This window comes from Mirounga angustirostris, unplaced genomic scaffold (genome assembly GCF_029215605.1).
Source record: "Mirounga angustirostris isolate CCGP_5_RB_7025 unplaced genomic scaffold, mMirAng1.0.hap1 SCAF_12, whole genome shotgun sequence".
NCBI classification, from domain to species: Eukaryota; Metazoa; Chordata; class Mammalia; order Carnivora; family Phocidae; genus Mirounga; species Mirounga angustirostris.
The window spans coordinates 47,227,617-47,252,818 of NW_026991720.1; the positions used below are offsets into that span (position 1 = coordinate 47,227,617).

General features: G+C 40.7%; 1 protein-coding gene across 7 annotated transcripts in view; it reads right to left on the reverse strand.

Moving 5' to 3' along the window:
• Window positions 1–25,202, reverse strand: part of CREB5 (cAMP responsive element binding protein 5) — a 406,577-nt gene that overhangs the window by 370,775 nt on the left and 10,600 nt on the right. For 2 of the 7 annotated variants that reach the window (XM_064575112.1, XM_064575113.1), the window contains one exon: window positions 625–786. The exons of the other annotated variants lie outside the window; for them this stretch is intronic. The gene's annotated coding sequence lies outside the window, so the exon portion shown is untranslated. The remainder of the gene's footprint in view (window positions 1–624; window positions 787–25,202) is intronic. 7 annotated transcript variants of the gene reach the window in all.

The window sequence follows — 25,202 nt, forward strand, 5'->3', positions numbered from 1 at the left end:
TAACCCCTCTGGGCCTCAGTTTCCACATCTGTAAAATGAAAAGGTTAGCCTAGATCATATCTAATGCCACAGGGTCCCAGGGCCCATGTTCCTGGGTTCCCACTCAAATCCTGAAAACAGAACCAAGTAATTTTGAAAGTAATACTTCACAGGTTGTTAGCTGGGTTTTTGTTTTTGTGTTCAGGATTTGAATGCAAATCCAGTGATAAACCCTACTGGTTCATCAATCCCCCGGGGCCCCCTCTGGCTCAATCAACCCTCCCAGAAACGAAAAGATTCAGGCCTCTCATGTTGTCGAAGTCATAACTGGCAACCAGTCAAGCCTTCCAAAGAATTTACAAGGTGACGGGCCCGCTTCAATATCTGAAAAGTCCTCCAGAAGACACATGAAGGAGGTGGCAAAATCCCACAGCTAACCCCACCAGGATCCATATCATTAACAAAGGTTCGCAGGCCCAGATGGGAAGTGTAGTCTGGAGAATGAAGTGCCTGGGGGCCAGGGAGCTTGTCAGAGCCAAACGAATTCTGAGGTATCCAACAATAAATTAAGCAGATCTGAAAAACAGTTGGAAGCAATAAAAATGAAACCACACATACACCGCCCCCCCAAAAAAGTTCACTCACTGAAGTGGCTTCTTGCTGCTTCTTGTCTCTTTCTTTAGTAGATTCCAATCTTTATAAATATCTTCTCCAAGTCAAAGGAAGGAGCCAATGGGAAGAAGAGAAGGCCTGGGGTGTACCTGAGGTCGGCTAGGAATGTGAGCTAGTTGTGTAATCAGAAGCCACCTTTTGGAAATGCCAGAGAAAATAAAAGACCCTTGAGTCATCAACTTCTTTATCTTGCTCTCCCAGCTGTGACACCCCCCTCCTGCAAACACACACAAACATACACCTCCCACTCCCCACCCCCAGCAGGAACATGTGCGGGGTCCATGTTCCAGGGACATGCTGAGTGAACATTCCAGGGCACTGCTTTCTCTCCACCACAAACATGGTGTAGGATCACTGAGGTTGGGTTCAACTGAAGCAAATGGCTACATTAAGGGGATGAATGCCCTAAGGCACTCAGTTGGTTGGTCCACATTTCTCCCTTTGTAGGTTTATAGCAATGAAAAGAACAAACACATATGACAGGACCATTCAGAGTTGAACTCCCTCTGGAAGAACATTATCTTCCTTTCTTAGGATCAGTCCCAATGGAACATGCCATCATAACTTGTCATATGTGAATGGGAAGATTTGTCAAAGAAGGGTTATAGAAAGAGGAACTAGCATTTGTTGAGCATTTACTGTGTACTGTATTTCAAAAAACAGATATGTGCCAGGCACCGAGCTTACACGTACAGAGATAACCACTGCTGACGTTCAAGGAGGGCTTTCCAAGCCCCGGGCTACATGTATTTCCTTATTTGCTTCTCAAAAGAACTCCATGAGGTAGGTAGTGTTGTGATCTCCACTTCCCAGCTGAAAGGTTAGTCACTTGCCCAAGGTCACAGAGCTGGCAAGGAACAGAATCAATATGCAAGCCCAGCCAGTCAGACTCTCCTGTGTCGCCCATGTGGGAACAAGGAACGGCCTTGCCTTTGAGGTGCTCAGAAGAGGAGCTATTACAGCTCACACTATCCGGCACATGGCAGGCACTCCATGAATGATTTTGTTTAACTCCAGCAGCACCCTTATGAAGCAGGGAAAACGATTGCTATTTTATCAAGAATTGCGCTCAGAGATGCCACCCAGCTATTAAGAGGCAGAGCAAAAACCAAGACCCAAAACTGTCTGGTTCTTTCATGCTCTCAGCTCTCAGAGAGAGGCGCGATGAAGACTTTACACCCTAGCATACAAGGAACATTTGGTTCGTATTTTCACTGGTGTCATATTTTGGAAGCTGCCGGCAGCCACATCATCCTGCCAAGTCAGCCCCAAATGCTCCAGTGTGTGTACAGCTTCCTTGGGCTGGGGGGAGGGGAACCCAAAACAAACAGATCAACCAAAAACAACAACAAGGAAACTGTGGGCAGAAACCGTCAGAAGGGACAAAGTAGGAGGGGAAGATGGTCTGTACTGAAGGTTCCTTCGGAACCACAAGTGTTTGTGGGCATCTTTCATCGTTCCCTCAAGGAAAGGCGCCCAGGCTGCTCTAAGGGCTCCAATCAGGGGAAAGCAGCAGAACCAAGGAATTATGAAAGTAACGCTTAGTGTATTTTTGGTGAGTTTTTGTTCGGTCTTGTTTGTTGAGGTGGTTTTACTGCTGCCATGTGGAAGCCCCGGATATCAGGGCAAAGCAGCAACCATTCCCTCACCCTAGAAGTACACTGAGAGAACACCAGCTTCTGAAGCCTACTTTCATTCTTAAATAAAACCCTTTACCCAAAGATTCTTATTTTCTTCTTCTACTTGACTTGGCTGTTAAGGTCCACAAAGTAATTTCCTCTTTCTGCAGCCTAGTCTAGAATCAGATTGAGCCTGTCTGAAGAGAGAATTATTCTGCAAGATAAATGGCTCTAGAATCATCTGTTGTGAAAGAGGCCTGGCTCCATCACAGAGAGTTTATGTATCACCTTTTCTTCTTGTTTAACATTTAAGATTCAGGGGAAAAAAAAAAAAAAACCTTGATAGTGATAGCCTCACAGGGAAGAATCATGTCCCCACTCTACTGTGGGTTTGGGGTGGCAGAGTTCTCTCAAAAATTCTTTCTCTCAAATTCTTCACTAATTAGATTTTCTCTGGCATCAAAGGGAGTTGAAATAAGCTCAGGAAACAGGGCCAACTGCTTCAGGGGCTGAGGAATAGGCCAACAGGAGAGAATTTCTCACCGTGCTATGTTAATCCATGAACAAGGTGGCAGGGCTAAATGAGCTGAAGTCAGGCTTCTTTCCTTCTTCTTCTTCTTTTTTTTTAAGGTACAGCTTCTCCTCTGACAGAGATGTCAGTGGAAGAATGTTTCCCCTGAAGATACTTGGTTGAAAGGGACAATGGTTAACCAGCTAAGGTTCACTGTTTCCTCACCATAGTTCAAAGCTAGCTACCAACCCTCTTCATTCCATGTCCACCTTTACTATTTTCCTCAGAAAACTGGCACACTCGTTCCCTCAGGGGCCCCTGCTGAGAGAGAAGAGAATCTGCAGCCTGGGAGGCCTTTCTCTAGGGTGGAGAAGACCTCTTTGTTTTGAAAAGATACTTCTAGTCATATTGTTGCCAAGACTTTTTCTTCTCCCCAGATTCCAACTTCTTAATCACTGAATATTTCCTGATACAGAGATTCAGGCACATGTCAAGAAGAATCTCATAAGCTGGCATAGGCGCTGCAAAAACCTTCCACAAGTCATTTAATGGTATCGTTAAACATAAAAGAATGCTGACTGACTGGTGGAGGGGGAAACCAGGAAAAAGAACCTTCTGGATTTTGTACAGAAACCAAACTATTTCCAAGTTTCAAAACTGAATTTTCCAGAACAAAATCATTCACACTGAATCTAACTTCCAACGACCCAGCACCCTTGTCTTCTGTGTGCTGCTAAATATGATCTCAAAATGCCATTCTGACTTTTTGGGGGATCTACCAATACCATTCCCACACCGCACACAACCCTGCTGCCTTTGGGTATCTAGGGCTGGGTCAAAGCTGCAGAGGGAGAACCTGACGGCTGGAGAAGCAGTTGTCCCAAAGGGTCATTATCATCTTAAGTTCATTTCCATCTGATAACATTGGTCACTAGGTGGGGAAGCAAGATGGACCGTGGCTGAGGAGGTGAGGGTAGAAGAGGCGAAGGGTCCAAGTTAACAGCTTGGAGCCTGTGTTGACTTGCCTCTCCTCGTCCTCTTAGCTATGTGACCTTAACATACACACATGCTCAATAAACATTTCTGGAGTGAATGAACGACTTAACTTCTCTAAGCCCAGATTCCTTGTCCACAAAACAGAAATAATAACTGTTGGGAGAGAATTCTTCATGGATCTCTTGCTATTCTATATGTCTGAGAAGCAGAAACCTTCATTCCAGAATCTTTCAAACATGTTTGTACAGCAAACAGTCTCAGAAGACAGACTTAGTGTGTCCCTCTGAGGCAGAAGGCAGGTTTGCTTACTGTCCAGTATATTAAAATAATCTCTCCTGAAGGGGCAAAGGTCAGGCAAGGCTGCTTACCACAACAGAGATTGGGATTTCTAAACTCATAGTGCCTCAGCCGTCCCACAAACCCATGGCATGCTCAGCATCCACCTGGGCCAGACTCCATGTCACCTCTGCAGGACCTGGGGCCAGGTAAACTGATGGGAAGATGAACCCACCGCTGCTTGCCTGCCTTAAGTAATAAAGAACTTTGTTTGTGTCCCAGAGATCTCGTATCTTCTACCAGCCTCCAGGAAACTCCAGGCTAATTGATTAGTTTTCGTGTCGAGTAAAACCCCAGGTCTTCATAATTCTTGACAATAGCAATCTCTACCTCACAGAGTTGTGTACCTTAAATGAGACAAGCTCTGCAGGGTCTGGTCCAAAGTAAATATTCAATTAAAATTAGCTTCTATTACTAACCTATGTAATGAATGATCTTTATATGTGTGTGTGTGTGTGTGTGTATTCAAACAGCATATCATCATACACGCACTCACTCTAATTATTCAATAAGAGAATATAATCTAAAGTATGAGTAAGTGGTCATAACAATATGAGGAGACTTGGTTATAATTCAAGATAAACTTTGATACTGGGTCCCAACAGTACAGTGATTAATATGGCTTCAACCACATACTATGCAACTTCGTGGTTAAAATCCATAAAGAGCTGGATTCATATTCTCATTCTTCCACTCACAAACTATAAGACCTGGGGTAAATTATGCAGAGGAGTTTTATCTTCCCAAATGTAGAAATTAAAAGTACCTACCCTTCACCAGGTACTACGAGGACTAAACAAGATAGCGGCTTGTAAAATGTTTAACACAGTGCTTGGCACATAACAAACATCCACCTGTTATTTTATTCAAAGAACACCAACATCAAGACATGAGATGTGATTCTATTTGTAGAACTATTTATATTTTCCAAAGTACTTTTATGTTAGCTCTCTTAACCCTCTCCGTAATTCTGGGAGGTAGGCAAGACAAGTATGAGCCCAATTTTACAGATGGGAAAACTGAAGCTAAGGGAGGTTAAGTGGCTTTCCCGAGATCAAAGATCTAGCAAATAGCAGACATTTTATTTTTTAGTTTCTTTCCATGTGCACAGCCACTAGAGATTATCAAAAGGTAAAGATCTCTCTGTGCTTTTGAGTAACGGAGCTCACATATTACCAGGAGCTGGCGAATGCATTTGGCTCAGCATGACAGCCTTACGGGCTTGAAGCTCTCAACCAAATGCAAACTTTTGGTGTGTTTGCACTTAGGTTTTGCCAAGAGTAGATGGCTTTCTATTTTTAAAAAGGAAGGGGAAAAGAACATTGGAAGGTATTTAAACCAAGCTCTAAAGTCTTCTTGGACACCAAATGACTCTTAGAAAACAACATTTTGATGAGTTAAGTATAAATGAATCAAAGACATATGGACTAAATTTCCCTTGAAATACACAAGGGTCTAAAAATTAAGGGGAAAAAATGCATTGATAAAATACATTTGGGATTTTATTGAAACCAAAACATTTACAAAACCATTACACATCCAGATTCACCCAACCTTGGTATGTTCTCTTCTGAAGGCCATGGCCAGCCTCCTCAGACCTTCCCAATAGGCTGCCAAACATATCCTTTATGCCAAAAAAAATCATTGGACTCCAAGCCACCCCACAGCAAGGTTTGGATCCTGTCTTATGTGTAGTTGATAGACCACCTTCAGCCCAAAAGGTACTAACTCAGTACCTTTGATTCTCAGTATTTTGAAGAATCAGCCTCAATCAAATGGTTCAATACACCCCATCATATTGAAGGCCTAATAACCAATTTTTGCCTAAATGGTTTTATAAGTGGCTATTAAATTAAGCCTCCAACTTGCAATCCCAAAGCTAGTAAACCATCAGATTACTTCCCAGGCTTGTAAAATTAGCTAAAGATGAATTTAGAAGCCCAGACAGGGGCTGGCATAGAACAGGACTACAATATGTTATGAAACTGTGGGCCCCACTGCAGCAGCTTCCTGCAAACTGGAATAATAAGCATGTGATATTAACTGAAGCCCTTAATTTAAGGAAACAGAATCAACCAACTAGTAATTAACAAATTATTCTTAAACAGACTTCACTTAAAAATTAAGTTCAACTACCATTTTTCTATAACTTGTCAGGAAAATGCTGACTGGTACTTAAAGTAAACACAACTTACGCAGATGGTGAGATCTCACAGAGCACCAAACCTATACTTAAATAAATCAGCATTGTCAGACTGGAGTACTACATGGATACTCAGCACAATTCATGGGCATCTCTGCAAGATTTGGAAATGATTTACTGTCACATGAAGATGACAAGTGAGAGCTCTAAGTTTTCCTTTTGGAATGTTCTGCACCCATGAGACAGGTAAAGTCTACCTACTGGAAGGAAAAGTTTTTCAAGATATCCCAGAAGTATGTCATAGAAGGAAAGATGATCCCAATCCATCTGAGTACAGACAAGTGCTCTGTGTTAGTTCATTCACTCATTCCTTCACTCATCCAAGAAATATTTACTAAAAAAAAAAAAAAGAAAGAAAAAGAAAAAAATATTTACTAAATATTTACCCAGTGACAGGCATTTTGCAAGGTCCTGGGTATATGAAGCTGAATGATGCTCAAAATTACTCACACAGGCACAGAAAGACAGAAGTAATAATGCAAGTTACTAAATGCTATTACAAGGATGCTTTAAGAAGCACTTTAAGAATCCTAAGGAAGGAAGAGCTAACACCACTTGAAGGATTCAGGAAAGCCTTTGCCTGTGGAGGTGCCATTGTAAGAGAGAGGCAGTCTAGGGGGTTAAGAGTACAGATCCTGAAGTAACAGGCCGCATAGGTTCAAATTCTGACTCCATTATTTACTGGCTGTGACTCTGAGAAGTTTACTTAACCTCTCTGGGGTAGGTTCCTCCTCTGCGAAATGCGACTGATAACGGCAACCACCTCCACTGTAAAGATTAAATGAGTGCCTAGTACATATTAAGTACTACTATCTTAGCCAGATATTATAGGAACTTACCCAACAGAGACTGTGCAGAGAAGAGTATTCCAGTTAGCAGAACAGCATGTGTAAAGAGTGGGATTCGTGAAAGGTCCAGTAGTTGCAATTATGATGAAAAAGTTGGTATAGTAGGTTCATAATGTATATATGGAAAGGTATCAGGTATAGATTAGTGTCATATTGTCAGAGACCCTGTACATCAAGCCAAGGAAGTCAGATTTTAGCCAAGGAACAGCTGAGACCCAACAAAATTTTGATACAGTCAGCTTTGGTTTTCCAGAACATTCTGCCGCTAATGTGGGGCCTATGCTGGAGGGTGGGGTAAGGTCCATGCCAGATGTGGAGACAAAGCATCATATAAAGGGTCTGGTTTTTGTTTTTGTTTTTATCACAAGTAGAACTGTCCATGGTCAAGGATGACAAAGTAGACATTGCTACTTTTAGTTGCTTACCAAGAAAAATTGTGGGCACACCCAAAGGATAACTATTTCTACTTGCTCTCCAAGTTCGGGGGGTAGCTAAGTTTGCCTCTTCCCCTATCCCCACAAAATGTTGGACCTGGATTTCAAAACTCACTGTTGGAAGTACATTTGTAACCAGTCAATTTTATTAGCTTTAATGGTGTTCACAAATCACAGAATGTTAGAAGTCGAAGGGAATTTATGGCAATTGCTAAGTTCAGTTGCTCCCCACTTGGGGGTCTCTGGATTCCTAGGCAGTCTGTGAAAGTAATAACAGATCAGTTCTATTTTCAGTATTTCTAAAAGCTTACCATATATTTAAACATTTAGTCATTCACAAAAATGCTTTCACATGCCAAGTAAAATGTCAACTTTCTTTACTTCTGCTAGAACTTTTGATTCAGGATGGTAACATCAGTCACCTCATGTTTATCACAAGTTTTGACTGACAATTATGAATGCCTTTAATTTAAAAAGAAAATGAATTAAGTAATATTTATCTAGTGGAAAAAAATTTTCAAATGTAAAAAGGAAAACAAAGAGGTCCTTTACAGTGTAAGGGTGGGAATCAGTGGTCTCTAGTCCATCCTCACCAGCCTCTCCCAAAATCCTCCCTTAGCAATAACTTGCTGGTAGGGTCTATATCCTCATTCCCGTCCCACCTCCTGCCTATTTTTAAAATGTAAAACCTATGCTTTACTGGGAATGTCTATTGGAAGTGAAAAGACAATTCAGCATGTTTGGGGTTATCTAAACGTCAAAGGAAAGCCTGAACATCAGCTCTCAAGAAATGGATGAGTTAAGCAATATCTACTCTTCGGTGAAATTCTATTACATAACAGTCAAAGTGTCTCTAGATGGTAAGGCCTTTAGGAAGGATTCTTGTGCTCTGTCTCTTGTACACTCTACCCAGTAAACACTTAAAGCACTGCATAAATGATGCATCACAATGCATCCCAACCACAAATGGATCCTGAATAAAAGCCTTTTTGGATAACTGGAAAACATCACACAGGGATGAATGCCAGTGTTTGTAAATGCACCCTGAGTTTGAAAGTTATCAGATTCTAATCTTGCAAATGTCTATTCTCTTTTCTGTTGCAGAACAGATTTAGGGACTAGAATTCCAAAAACAATCATACAAAGGATACAGAACATGTTAATCCTTGAGTGACTACACTGAAGAAGGAGGGTGAAGTGACATTGTTTACAGTTGACAGGCCTGTGTCTCTAAATACAACTATTAATAACATGACCACTAATAACAACAGCAGTTACAATTCCATTTAGTTAGACGATATTACCAACTACACCTTCAATGTCCTATTGCTAGGTGAAATGACATATGCTTTTATTGTACTTTTTGAAATTCATGGCCACTAAAATTGGGATTTGAGGTGACAGATAAAACTAAAAAAAAAAAAAAATCTTGTATTGGTAAAAGGTGATGGACATAAGATCTATATGGAGCCAAGAGTTGGATGGTATTTTCTCCATACAGATAGCTTTACTGAAGAAGATGGCATGGTGTTTCTCTTGGCAAGTTTTTCAAATTATGTGTACAGTACAATAACTAGGAACACAAGGAAGGGAGGCACCCATGACAGAAAGGCTGGCTCTGCCACTTAATAGCTACATGATCTTGGGTAAAATCTCCAGCCTCTCTGAATTTCAGTTTCCCCATCAGACTAAAGACAATACCACCTATTAAGTAAAACAATGTAAGTAAAGTATTTAACATAGTGTCTGGCATATAGTAGGCATTAATTAAATTGATCTATTAATCTATTTCCTCTGAACAGGCAGTAGTATGAAGTCTTTAGCCACGCCCCTTAACAGGTGCTCATCTATGTCATTCAGGCTGGGAGAATCCTTTCTGCTAATCATGTAACCTGTGAATAATATCTGAGTTCTCCGAGGGAAACTATCCTACTGACTCAGTGACATCAGGCCAAAGGGAAGACAAAATCATGACTGGATCGCACCAACCTGAAGAACTTCTGATGCTTACTATTCTTCTAAAACTGGGGCAAGGACAATTAGGAATAGTTCATCATTTGCTCTAACACAACCTTGAGTTGCCTCAAGAGCACAGTACACAATTCCATTTTTGGAATTTTATGTCACAGGATAGATGCAACCTGCTCCCACAAACCCCATCATCTTGGTTACACATTTTTAAATCTCATAAACATCTGCTGTGAAAGGCTGGACTGGTCCCATTTATCGGAAGCCATGATTAGTTCAAGTAGAATCTTAGAGAATCTCAGAGTCTTTCCTCTACTTTGGAACCTAATCCTAAAATTCAACATTTGATTATTTCCTAGAAGAAAACTGTGATGGAAACTCCACTTGGTTAGGAAAAATCATTGCCTCTAAGCTCAGGCAAATACTTGGCCATCAAGAGTCAGACTCCTGGGTGCCTGGGTGGCTCAGTCGGTTAAGCGTCTGCCTTCGGCTCAGGTCACGATCCTGTGGTCCTGGGATCAAGCCTGGCATCAGGCTCTCCGCTCAGTGGGGAACCTGCTTCTCCCTCTCCCTCTGCCTGCCTGCCTCTCTCTATCTGTCTCTCTCTCTCAAATAAATAAACAAAACCTTTTAAAAAAAAAAAAAGGAGTCAGACTCTTTGTACTTGGCATATTTAAGACAGTATAATTCAAGTCTGAAAGAACTCAATGGTTTAACATTTTGCTACCCCTCGAGAAGCCCATCCTCTTCAGAAATTCTTGTTACCACCAACCAAAGGAATAATATATAGATAAGTAATAAACTGGCCACGTTCTGTGCCCACTCCTTGAGGCAAACACTGGGGGGAGAAAAACACACCCTCTCCTGTTCTCTATCAAGCACACAGAGAGACTAGTCATGAGCCAACAGATTGTTTGTAGTGGCTCTGAGGTCTCAGATACGTTTCAGAAACATCCGAAAACATGGGTGACGAAAGGCCATATTCGCAAATGCACACAACACACACAGCCTACAGAGTAAGACCTCTGCAGCTCGCACAGCAAGGGCAAGAAGCATTGATTTTCACTGGAGAGGACAGATCAGGTTACAGGAATGCACACATTTAATTTTTATGAGACTAAGAGCTCACAGAAACAACAACAACAAAAAATCCCACTCTGTGACACATTAATGTAGCCGGTAAGGGCAACTTTCAGATAAAACAAAGAGAAAAGCTTAATTGTATTATCAAAAGGCCTTTGAAAATAAACTGTAATGCCACAAGCCATTCTGACATGTTCTGTGACGCTTCTAGTCTCCAGACTGGAGAGATGCTGGACCCAGGTCACATCCCCCAAATCCTCCTTTTTATATAAATACATCAAGATGCTATTACTCACCCCTTTCTGGTTTCTCTAAAGAACGCTTTTCATTTTCTAGGTAAATCCAAGAGTCACCAATCCTCCAGCTCCCAGCCCCAACCCAAGAAGAGCAAGTAAGCAAGGCAGAAATGTGGTTTCATACCAGAGCATCTTCCTCCAGCCAAATGTAATTTACAGTGGAGTGTTTGGTTCATCTGTCACATGAGAATTATACAACCTCACCACTTACCCTGAAAATAAATATGCGTGCCTCATTCAGGTAAATGAGATCGTTTCAGAAGTACATTGACTCCACCACTAAAACTTGCCTTTTGCAAAGAAAATAAATGTTTGAAATTTTTCTCCTGATGAAGGTGATGCAGCTGACATTAAGTTGAAGAGGCTGGTGCTATGGCCCTCATTCATAGTAAGGCCAGGCCAGGAGAAGCTAGAAGCCACAGGAATTGGAAACAGCTGATACTAACTCCTTCTACATCAACTCTCAGCTCTTATCAGCATGCAAAATCTCCCTGGCAAAAGTGGAGGGGAAAGGGGTCAAAATGCACATCTCCACTGACAATTATACATCTGGAAATAAAACCACCTTACAGAATGACGCTGAATTTTTACAGCCCACACAAAGCTTTTAACCATCCATTTCACGACAGCCTTGTAAATTTGAGAAAAGAGCATTTTTCCTATTTATAGGTTGGGAAACTGAGGCAGCATGCAGTTACCCAAGTAACCAGAGACCCTCAGTTGGTTATAGGTTGAGTCAGGGTAAAGCAGCCAGGTGATCTAGGTGATAATGCCAGCACTCATTGAATCTCTCTGTTTTTAGAGGAATTACAACACACACTTTCTACTTTTAAGGTGTTTATGACCTAATTATAAAAATAAGATGCTCACACGCTAAATTAAACAATGCCATTGAGGAAAAATCACCAATGCTCACTGTCCATTCTTTCCACTATTTTCAGCTCAGAGCCACATTAATTTTATGAATTTAAAAACTGACAAAAAGATTCCTAATAAGTTAACACACAGTTGCAAACCGAAGACTGCATGCTGAAAGCGAGGGCCGCTGTTCAGAACACATCATTTGTTAAATTATTTGTGCCCACATGACCTTCCTGCTGAATATCTAGGTAAACTGTAATGCCTAGTCTTCGGTATAATCATTTACCAGTGACCAGATGATATGGCTCACACTGAAGGAAAAAGAAGTTAACGTGATCTTAAAACCAACAGTCTCAAATTTTTAGCTATTTTACTACTGAGTTACAATGATCTAGGGGGATCTAAAATCTTCTAACTATTTTTTTGGCATTCCTGCTTCTTGGAACTCCAGAATTTCTAAATACTTTCAACAAGTTTTCAGATTTCTAGATTTTAAGGCATTCACTTAGCATGGGCTAAAATAACCATCAAGAGGCTATGAAAAATAATAGGCAACAAAGTCTCCACAAATCCCTGGATCGACACCGGGTGCCGAATTTGGGCAGATGATTACAATTCTATAAAAAGGAGTGAAGAATTAATGATCTAACAGTTACAATAATTAGCAATTATAGTTTCAGAGTATCTAAGAGTAATTAATTAGAGCATACCTTTGAGGTATGATTACCTCCATTATAAAATGAGGCAGCAGAGACGGAGCTGAGATGAGCGAGTTGCCTCCCGCCACAGGCAGGAAAAGCAAGCGGGCTGTCAGATACCTGGAATTCCTGCGCCCCGCGGCCCCGCTCGCTAAGCCCCAGCTGGCATCAGGAAGCTCATTCTTCACAGGGCATCAACAAGAAGCTGTCTTTTTTCTCTGTCAACTACTCCTCTCCACTAGAGCTACTGACCCCTTCAGTTCTCACATGAGATTCTTTTGCAGACTGTGGTTTCCTTAGTTGGCAGGCTGCCCCCTCAAAGTGCAGTTGAATAAAATGAGATAAGTAGAAGTCTGGATCTTTTAGGATTTTTATTACGGTAGACGAAAGGGAGAGATGCGCAGAAAAACATAGGGAAGATTGCTCTACTGAACCTATAACGAGCAGGGGTGATCTGGCTCCAAACGGAATGTGTTCACACATTTGCAGTCTCATATATAAACCACTGCGTCAGGATTTAAGAACCACACCCACATAAAAAATGTTTTTTGGCCTTCTATACTAAAAGTATATGGCTGTATTTGTGCCTCTAAGTTTTAAGGATAAAGGGTGCATAATTTTCCCACATTAAAAAGTGTAAATTTCAATATCCAAAATATTAATACTCTGAAAGAAAAATGGCCAAAAGGCACAGACAGACGTGAACAGACAATTGACAAACTGCCAGCAAATAAATGGAAATAATGTTCAATGTTCCTTTTAATCAAATAAAAGCAAATTAAAATCATTTTTGACTAATAAATTGGCAAATATTTCCTGTTTAAGGACTATCTAAATCCTGGCTAAAGGTCAAGTTTAATGGGTACTCTGCATAGCCTTGACGATGATGAGGCAACTGGTATAAGATGTTTGAAAGCAATTTAATAGAATGTATCAAAATCCACTTGTTGGAATAATTCCTTTGGAAAAATGAGAGATGCAGATGAAGGGTTATGTGTGGGAAGGTTTACCACAATATTCTTTATTATCAGGGAAAAATTCAAAATAGACTATGTGTCCAATAATAAGCAGAATGGCTTAAGGACATTATGACAAACAGAAGATTATACCACCATTAAAACTATATTTTCAAAAACTAAATCATGACCTCCGGGAGATGTTCACAAAATAATGTTAAGTAGAAAAAAATCCAAACGCGAATCTGCAAATACCCTATGAATTATAACTAGATGATACAGATGGATAAAGACATAGATTATATGAGACTATGCAACAAAATCACCAACAGTGATTACCTTTGGTTAGAGTTTCTTTCTTTATTTGTTTCTGTATTTTCTAAGAGTTTTTAAAATCAGGAAACAGTAAATTTCTCTTTAAAATTTTTAAAAAGTAAGGGAATCCTTAAACTTGAGATATAGTTAACATTTTTTTACCATGTTTGTGCAAGCCAGCTAAAATTCATCTTGATTCAGAAAGGAACACACCAGCAAGTAGATTTGAGCATTAGGATTGGTTGATTTCCCATGTTAAAACTCTGGAACCTTCCCTGCCTAGCTACTCTTTCAGGAAAAATAGATTCCCATTTGTTCCTCTTTGGGGTATTTTTTTCACAAGGTCAGCTTCAGGGGGAATTTAGAGGAAAGAGAAGTTACCAAGACCACTATTTTAAATGGTATGTTCTAATTTTAAAATCCTAGAAGACACTGCCAAATTGCCCGGGTGCCTGTGGGCTTAGAAAAGAGCCCCAGGACTACATAGAGGCAACAGCCATAAAGAACACAACAGAAAAATGATGGCTGCTTGTTTGAGAAAATATGCACAGAATATGCCAAAAAGACTCCTACACTGGATGTTTTTCTGAATGAATTTCTTGTAAGTTCTGTCACGTGAAACTAATGTAATACTAGGACTCCCTATGCTGTAAGGACCTCATTCCAAATGCACCCACCCCACTGCCTTTGCCATTGGCTGGGAGAAACACACAACTCTTCAACTCTATTAAACACATTGCATAATTATAACATCCTATTACAAAGCTTCCATGTTCATTTTATCTTTGCCCAAGCATAGCTTTTAGTTAAAAGATTTCAGAGTATTAATCAAAAAAAAAAAAAAGATGCAATAACTAATGCAATCAGAACCACTAAAAAAATAACAATAACTCATAGCTGTCTACAGTCATCCAAACCCTGCAATGGCTCTCCACTGCATTTAGACTGAAATCGAAACCCCTAACCTGGTTCAGTGCACCTCACCCCCAATGTCATCCCATAGCACTTGCCCCCTTGCCCACTACACTTAGGCTACAGTAGGCTTTTTCCTTCTTCTCATCCATGGCAAGCTTATTCCCATAGCACTAGGTCTCCTCTATACCTGGAATGTTATCCCCCTTAATCTCCAAATGATTGAAGCAGCTTTGTTTTCAAGTATAGGTTAAAAGTAATCAAGTGAACGGATGAGATCTCAATCCCGTGAAATGACAAATTTAAATTAACATTTTTCATTTGGTACTCTTCTTAGGAGAGACTGCCCTTGGTTTACCACCAATATTTAGAAAGTGCCTTCCAAATGCTTTCTTGAAAAACAGAGAGGTTGTAAATATCCAAGCATGAGCCAGTGCCAAAAGTAAAAGAATGAACCAGCATTCTATGCTGGTTACAACTCAAAATCTAGAAGGCTCTAACACCAACTTCCCTTGTCTTCCCTAACTATGGTGTCTTAGGGGAAGAGTGGTGCTTATTTCCCTTATGTCTTTCATTTCAAATAGTGTCCTTTATTAATGCCATAGATACAGCATTAACTCAAAGTATCATTTACAAGTACTGTGTAGCAGGAAGTCTCTGAGATGTTCCCCCAGTGATCCCAGTCTTCTAATATACATGTGTGTAATCTCCTCTCCTGAGTACAAGCTGGACTTAGTGATTTACTTCTAATGAACAGAATATGGAAAATGTGATGGGATGTCATTTCTGAGATTAGATTAGAAAAAAAGACTGATTTCTATTTCTCACTTTCTACCTCTTATAACCCTTGTTTTATTCTCAGTCTGCCAACAGCCATATAAATGAGCTTGGGTGTGCATCTTCTGAGACCTGCAATAGCCATGTGAGTTTAGAAGTAGATCCTCCCCTAGATGATGCTCAAGAGGACTATAGCTCCGGCCAACATCTTGATTACAGCCTTGAGAGAAACCCTGAGCCAGGGGGCCCAGCTAAGCCATAACCAGATTCCTGACCCACAACAATTCTGAGTTAATAAATACATGTTGGAGAAGGGCACCTGGGTGGCTCAGTCGGTTAAGCATTCAACTCTTGATTTCTGCTCAGGTCATGATCTCAGGGTCGTGAGATCAAGCCCCACTTCAGGTTCTGTGCTGGGCATGGAGCCTGCTTAAGAGTATCCCTCTCCTTCTCGCTGCCCCTCCAACCCCACCCCACTCACGTGCACATTCTCTCCCTCCCTCTAAAAAAAAAAATAAATAAAAAGTAAAAAAAAAATTTAAATAAATTTATGTTGGGGGGGGCCTCATTTGTTACACAGCAATAGCTAACTAACACAACTGTTTATAACCCAAGCTACATACCTCACATTTTCTTTCTTTTGTTAGGACTATAGTGAAAGAAATTTTAGCCCCTTAAATTGTCAAGAATAAAATCTTAGGTTGTATAGGGATGAAGGATATTCAAAACTAGAAATAATGAATCAGGATTTATTCCCAAAGGAAACAATAACTATATTTGGTACATCAACCATAATAGCCACTCATAATTTACATACCATTTTTCAGTCTAATTGGCGTTTTTACATAAATGGCCATTTACTCCTCTTGCAAAGGCTATTAAAGTAGGTATTATTGCAATCTCCATCTTATAGACAAGGAGACTGAGACTCATCAGACTTTATGAGCTCCAGGAAGGCAAAGACCTCTCTCTTGTTCCCCATGCTTCCCCAGTGTCTCACTCCATGTCTAGCACTGTAAATGCTCAACACATATTTGCTGGGTGGATGCCTCACACTGCAACATTATCTATAAAGTTGGTGACCTTGTTTCATGAAGTTCCCCAACTGACATATGCATCAGTCAATCTCTATATAGACCTGTGTAACAAACACAGATGTATTCATGAAACAAGTGTATGTGTTTCTCAAACAACATAGGCACCTCCAAAACCTCATTCTAGCTTTAAACACCATAAAAAGATCATTCTCTAATTTAATCCTGTTTTTCATACAGTTCTACACTGCCAAAGACAGAGACCTAGAGCTCTTTTATGAGCTAACAACCCTTTCTCAGTAAATCAAATCTCTTCCTTCACATATCATTTCCTATACTCTCCCTGGTGAGGCTGGAGACAACAGACCTTTCTAAGAGTCACCAAAGAAAGTCATTATCCTGCTCAGACCTCCTCATCCCCCACCACACTCCCACCACCCCACCCCACCCCCCACCAGCCTGGCTTCTTTCCCCGATAAACATGGCGATAAATATGGCAAACATGGCAAGGAGGAAGTAATAGGTCTTCTCAAAGGTCACTATAAAATAACCTCAGGCAATGTTAGATAGAGGTGTCCATAGAAATGCAACAAAGCTGCTGACAAGGAAACAGGAGGTGGGGGGATTTTGATTAGGAAGTTTATATAAGCCTAAATTCCTCTTCTTTTCAAAGTTTCACAGTCCAGTGATCATTCACTCTAACCACAGCCCACTCCCTTCTGTTACCTAATAAGAAAGTGTTTGTTCATGAAAAAACACATGGAGCCATTAAGTAATCAATTAGTCTATGTTTTAAGAAGATAAGAAAATCATTAGGTATGATTACTCATGAAATCGTATGCTTACAAATAGAGGAACTGCAATATATCATGTGTAAAGTAATAAATTAATAACAGGCATCCATTCATTCAGCAAGTATTGAAGAACTGTCTGCTATGTGCCAGCACTAGATGTTGGGAAAATGATGATAAACTAAATATGCATGATCAGAATTCAGATTCTAGTGAGACATATGGATTTCAATTTTTAAAAAATTAAAAATCACTGCATATATATTCATATAAATCTAAAAATTGATAAATGCTAAGAAGGAAAAGTTCAGGGTAGCAGGAGTATTTAACAGGGAAACCTAATTTAGATTAGAAAAGCAGGCATCGTCTCAGCAGGAATGGTCAAGGCAAAAGGACAGCATATACAAAGGCCCTGTAGCTGAGAAGGGTTTCGTGCTTTCAAGGACCTATAACTCCAGTGTGGTTGGGCCCCCTGCATGAGGAACTATGTGTTGTGAGATGAGGCTGGCCTATCTGATGCCAAGACTGTGATCCTGACTCTATACCTGTAGCCCAAATCCCCTCCCTGAACACCAGACTCAGCATTCCCCATCTACTGGACATCTCACACATAACATGCCCACAGTTGAGTTTCATTTCTCACCCACCAAACCTGTTGCACAGGCTATCTTCCCCATCTCAGCTGATGGAACTCCATCCTCCCAGTGTCTCAGGTCAATAACCATAGCATCCTCCCTGAGGTCTCACTGACCCCTACACCCAACCTGTCAGCAAGTCTTTTCAGCTTTACCTTCCAAATAAGCCAAATGCCTTCTCACCACCTCTCCCACGATCACCCAGTCCAAGCTGCCATGGTCTCTTGCCTCCTAACACATCTCTCTGCTGCCACCCTAGCCTATACAAGTCCACTCTTTGACCACAAAGAAGGTCCTTAGAAGTGATGGATTCTCTTCTCAAAACTCCCCAGTGGTTTCCTTTGCTGCTAAAATTAACATCCAACGTTCACAGCATGGTCTGTGAGCCCACCCATCACCTCCCACTCCTTCCTCACCATCTTCATGTCTGCCTTCTTGCAGCCCCTTGAACATACCAGGCCCTTTGCACTAGCAGATCCTCTGTCTGCAAGCTCGTTCTTCACACCCCTGCAGGGAGGGCCCCTCCCTCCAGCCTATCTACTCACGTCACCTTCTCAGAAAGGCCTTCCCTAACTGTCCAGCTGAAGGAGGAAAGAGCACCCGGTATCTACTTACATAGTCTCATCTTTCTTTTTAGCACTTACTGCTATATGATGCATTATATATTTACTGTTTGTATAGAGATTTTGTTTGTTGGTTCACTGACACATCCTTAGAACCTGGAAGAGTTCTAGCTAAAGAGAGCAAAGGCACACCTTTAATGATGCACTTTGTTGGGTTACCACAAGGCCATCTCCAGAAGTCCTTTTGTAATAAAATTACAGACTCCCAGGAAATAGGTTGTTTAATATCTTACCAAGATTTGAGAAGCAAAAGAAGAGAGAATCTGGCTAGGAGGAGGGGCACGAGGGGCAGGGTTTGTGGAAGACAGATCAGTGTCGGGGGGAGGAGGGCAGCCCTGAGCTCCTGTGACAGGCACTGAAGTGTAACAGAATGTGTCCAGAAGAAGAGGGGCAGAAATAAAAGGGATACAAGTGTGAGGGTGCCCAAGACAAACTGGAGCTCTCTCACATTTTTACCCAAGCTCAACCCTAAAGGAAGGTACTTTCAGCAGCATAAGAAGGAAATTAAGGTCTTCAGAGTATATATTTTTCTTGCCAAAAGATTGGTCATGTGTTTTTTTATAATCATAAAGAATCCACAACAAACTTAAATGTCAAACAATAGGGGATGGTTAAGAAATTATGGCATAGCGACTCCATGGAATATGATGCATAATCATAGTTTTGAAAAATATGTAGCAACATGAAAGAATGTCTGTGGCATAGTTTTAAGTGAAGGAAGCAGCCTTTAAAAATGTGTCTATGGTCTGATTAAAACCATTTAAAAATTATTTCTGGACCAGGTACGGAAGAGAATGTAAAAATGAAAAATCAGTGACTCCTTGGGGTTGTGAAATGCTCTGTGATTTCCTCATCTCACTCCATTTTTGAAGTTCTGAAATATTATTACCATAGCTTTTTATGCTGTAGGGACATCCATCAATAAACCTAAAGAATCACCCTGGGCTGGTCTTCCCAGGAACCCTCACCAAACATCAAACATCTCCCTCTGCTAATAGGAAATTCATGACAAAGAACAATGTCTGAGTATCCCTATCATCAGTTCACTCAAGATTAATTCTCTACTCCATATAAAGAACTATATGCTAGGTTTCTATGAGGGAAATCAACTCCAAGCAGAAGTCAATTCTTGCTGTTACAGAGCTTATAATCCAAGAGAAGGAATTCATGACAAATATAAAAATAACTATAATAGAAGATATTTTTTAATCATAAGAAAAAATATTAAGGGCGCCTGGGTGGCTCAGTTGGTTAAGCGACTGCCTTCGGCTCAGGTCATGATCCTGGAGTCCCTGGATCGAGTCCCGCATCGGGCTCCCTGCTTGGCGGGGAGTCTGCTTCTCCCTCTGACCCTCCCGACCCTGCCCCCTCTCATGTGCTCTCTCTCTCAGTCTCTCTCTCTCAAATAAATAAATAAAATCTTTAAAAAAAAAAAAAAAAGAAAAAAAGAAAAAATATTAAGAAAATACTAAGGAATTAATTCTGCATTTAGTTTTTACTTTGGGAGATCAGGAGATGAGTGTTTTCACAGGCACAAGGTGAGGCGGTAGGAGGAAGGGGTGTGCTGGACAAGGACAGATAATTCCAGGGAAGAGGAGAGTCTCAACATGGCAGAGAGGCAGCCAACACAAACAAGAGTTTATTATGGACGTGGCTTGAATATGGGCTATACCTACAGGGATGCTGGCTGGGGTTGCCCTAGGGGGCTTAAAACAGATGTTGGTGAAGGTTCTTGAGTGGAGAAATAAGACATTCAGAGCCGTAGAGTAGAAAGATTTATTTCATAGTCACAGTGGAAAGAGTCTGAGCTCAGGGACCAGACAAAACAGTTCTAAACCCCAATTCCTCCAATTATTGGTCACATTTCCTTTGTCCCATTAACTGGTTTGTCCCTTACCCTCTGAGCCTCATTTTCCTTATCTATAAAAAGGATAAGTCCAACTCCTGGGTAGGTTGGTCACGAAGGTTGACATAGTAGATTGAGAGAGTAGGTTCAATAAAGACTCGATAAATAATTCTGTTCCCCTTAATTCTCGGTTCACAGAAGGAAGTGGTTGAGAAGGAGACAGGGCAGAAGGACAAAAAATCACAAGACTTTGCTCATGGGGCCTAGAAGACTTGGCAATGACCTGTTCGTAATGGCCAAGGGGAAAGGCAAAGTCAGCAACTGAAGTTCAAGCAGTGGACCCAGAGGATGATGGTGGCCCCTACTGAAATGGGTGTGTCAGAAGGAGAAATGGTATGAAGATTAGTTCCTGTTGGGACAATTTGAAAATTAAGGAACAGCAGCAGTCCATCTAGGAGGAAATGTCCAGAGTGAACCTAGAAATCAGGGCTCCTGAAGAGAGGTACAGGCTGGAGACATATGGCATATGCTCTAAGATTTTTAGTAGTTGACTATTCCTATTTCCAAGATCTGTAATGCTCCTATCAACCTTTCTCCACTGCTCATCTTGATATATTCATCCCAAACATCCTTGTTATTGGATCAAAATACCCTATTTGGCATATAACCTAACTACATTTAGCATCCTGTATTTTTCTCCATGATGTATTATCTTTTTTTAACAGCTTTCTTGAGATGTAATTCACATACCATACAATTCATCCACTTAAAGTGTACAATTCAATGGCCTAGGAATATTCACAGATTTGTGCAAATAGCAACACAATCAATTCTGGAATATTTTCATCATCTCAAGGAGAAACCACATAGGGCTTAGTGGTCACTCCCAAGTCCCCAGCCCTACCCTCAGTCGTAGCAACCACTAATCCACCTTCTCTCTCCATGGATTTGCCTATTCTGGACCTTTTACTTAAATGGAATCATACAATATGCAGTCCTTTGTATCTGACACTTTTTCTTAGCATAATGTTTTCAAATTTCATGCATGTTGTAGCACGTGTAAGTACTTCATTTCTTTTTCTGACCAAAGAATATTCCAATATATGGACAGACCCCCTTTTGTTTATTCATGCATCAGTTGATGGGCTTTGGGCTATTTCCACATTTTGGCTATTGTGAATAACATTGTTATGAACGTTTATGTACAAGTAGACATATATTTTAATCTCTCTTAGGTGTATACCTAGGAGTGGAATTGCTGGGTCACGAGGTTTATGTCTAACTTTTTAAGGAGCTACCGAACTATTTTCCAAAGTGGCTGTGCCATTAGGCAATCCCACAAGCAATGTCTACGGGTTCCAATTTCTCTATAACCTCATCAAAACTTGTTATTGTCTGTCTTTTTTATTATAGTCATCCTACAGGGTACAAAGTGGTAACTCACTATGGTTTTGATTTTCATTCCCCGATAACTAATGACATTGAACATCTTTTCATGTGCCTATTGGTCATCTGCATATCTTCTTTGTAGAACTGCTTATTCAGATGTTTTGCCCATTTTTAACTGGGTTATTTGTTATTTATTAGGATATGTTTTTAAAACACAGAATTTTGTACTCTGTGCTTTCATTGTGTAAAACAGAGGTAGCACATAGGCATAAATTATTCACAACTAGAAAAGCTGAATTTTTTTTCCCTGCATTGAAACATCTATGTTCAACTGTGTGTGTGTGTGTGTGTCTGTCTGTCTGTCTGTGTGTATGTTGTGTATGGAAACTGGTGGCTATTGTCCTTTTGAGTAAATATTATCACATCAAAACAATGATTGTTAAGCCTGGCAGGGTGACAAACTAATTGTATTTAATTCTTTGTTCTTGAGGTTAAAAGTTGGTGTTGCCCTTTCAGCACTGCTCATTCATAAACTCTGAAGACAAATTCAAGGCCAAACCAAGGACAATGTCCATATTAGCAAATTCATTAATCAGTGCAATATGTATAAATCTATTTTAAGGCATAGCCTTGTTTTGCTGGCTTTGTCCATACCTGGTAATGTGTGTACCCCCATCTCTGAAGACTTGTTCCAAGTTTCACTGGGGGTCCATCATAAGTTTATTTTTAACACCTGCTAAAAAATGTCTGGTTATGAGCCGCTTCACTCCCAATCTTCCAGCTCCTGTGAGATCCCACTACTATGTGCCCTGGGTGCTATCTTCTTGAAAGCTTACCTACTGCTATGGGTTGAATCATGTCCCTCCCCCCAAATCTCCAGTACCCTAAAATGTGACCTTATTTGGAGATAAAATCTTTACAGATAGTCAAGTTAAAATGAGGTCCTTAGAGTGGGTCCTAATCCAATATGACTGGTGTCCTTATAAAAAGGGGAAATATGCACACAGAGGCACACACAGAAGGAAGACAATGCGAAGAGACACAAAAAGAAGACATCCACCTACGAGCCAAACAGAGAGACTCAGAACGATTTCCCCTCTCAGCCCTCAAAAGGAACCATTCCACCTCGACTTTGGAATTCTAGCCTCCAAAACCATGAGAAAATAAATTTCTGCCAGCCACGCAGTCCATGGCGCTTTGTTAACAGCGGCCGGAGGAAGCGAACGCACTTAGCCGTGCACTAGACCCTGCTGAGAGCCTCAGCTGTGCTTGCTTTGGGAGGCGGGGGCCTCTCCCTCTGGGGGTTACTTTCTGACAGAAATTACCAAAACTGCACTGCCTGTAACCCAGAGGCTGCACCCCAGTTTTTAGTTACAGTTGCTCTCTGAGTTTCTGTTTACACTTCTCTGTTCTCATTCAAGGATTCAGACACATGCCCATGGGCACTAGGCCAGAAACCCTCCATTCCTCTACCACCACAAAGGACAATCTGGCCTTCCGTACTGGGTCAAACTTTTCCTGCCAGGCTCCCTCTCCCTTTAGAATGAGTAAGGCCCTCTTCCTTTCCCTCATCTTCCAGGAATCAATAACCTAGTCATATTGATCCGTTTTTATTTTTTAATCTGGCACCATTGTAGCCAAGCCACCATGACATCTTGCCTGGACAAACCACACTAGCCCCCTGATGGGGCTTGCTGCCTCCAGACTTGCACCCCAACAATATTCTGTGGCACTGACCTATTTGGTGTCTCTCCTACTGGTAAGTTCTGGGAGGCAAGGGACTGTGTCTGGCTTTGATCATGTGTCCCTAGTACCTGGCACATAATAGGTGCTCAGTAAATATCCAATAAAGGAAGGGAGAAAGGGAAAGAGAGAGGGAGGGAAGAAGGAAGTAAGGGAGGGAGGGAGGGAAGTGTGGACTTATATTCCCTTTTATAAACTACAGGTCTATCTTTTCTCATTTGAACATATCAGTTGAGCATATCCTTGCACTAAGGCAATCAAGTCAATACAAATAGACATGTTCAAATAATGCCAAATGGTGTGTTTTTCAAATTAAGTGATACAGCTTTCTATACACAGGGCCCATCAAGATCCAAGCCAGTCTCCAGAAAAAGAAGGCATTCAGTGCTGTGTGCCTAGCTGTTGTCCTCCCTGGATTATCCTATGGGTCAGAATCACCTTACACACCTGTCACCTCTCCTCATTGACCAGAAATGCACAAGTCCTCTTTAGATTTTTGCTCTTGCCATTAAGATACTAAAGCTGTTATACCTAAGTTTGAATAAGTTGTCTATGCATTCTATTGCTCCACCTGGGGAATGGGTACATGCAAACCTTATATCCCTCCTTTTTTAAAAATTATGTTAAAATACACATAACATGAATTTAACTATGTTAACCATTTTTAAATGTATGGTTTAGTAGTGTGAAGTATATTCACACTGTTGTGCAACCAATCTCCAGAATCCCCTATTTTTTAAACAAACATTAAAAAACTAAAACCATATAAAGGAATATAAGACTTCTAAGGAGAATTACTAAAATATCTGCTAGATGTTAAATAAAAATAAAGCATCCCATTGACAACCTTCCTTTTAAAGATACTATAGTTTTTGTGCTTTAGGGAAAAAAAAGAAGCACATTTCCTGGAAAGCATAAAAATGACTCGGGTTAAAGGGTTAACCTCTCTGGTTTTTTTTTTTTTTAATTTTACTTATTTATTTGACACAGAGAGAGACAGCGAGAGAGGGAACACAAGCAGGGGGAGTGGGAGAGGGAGAAGCAGGCTTCCCACGGAGCAGGGAGCCCGATGCGGGGCTTGATCCCAGGACCCTGAGATCATGACCTGAGCCGAAGGCAGACGCTTAACGACTGAGCCACCCAGGCGCCCCACCTCTCTGTCTTAAGAATGTCCCCACCAAAAGGCATGCCAAATAATTACATGTAATTTTTTTTTATCCCTGATTTTTGCAAGTGCTCCTAAGGCACATAAAAAAAAAAAAAAAGTGTATCTTTGCCAGTGCTGCCTCCATCCAATGAGCAGACATCACTGTTTTGTTTTGTTTTTTAATGTTTTGAATGATTTGGAGATTAGCATGGGTACTTAACAAAAAGTACAACTTCAAATACATGTTGCTTCATGGTGCCAAAACTGTGCACCATCATCTTTGATGACGTCCACCAGCACGGCACTGAGAATGGTGGTTGTTAGTTATCTGGCTTTGCAAAGCTGGAAGATGAAATTGTAAACAATGTGTGCTTAAACAGGCCATATTAGAAAAGAAGAGTGTCTTAAATATGGTTTCAACTTTTTTTAAATCTAGCAATATCTTTTAATCAACAATGTGTGTATCTAAATCAATGTGACAAATAGAAACTTGCTCAAAAGAAGGACAATTCATCCATCGGCATCTAAAA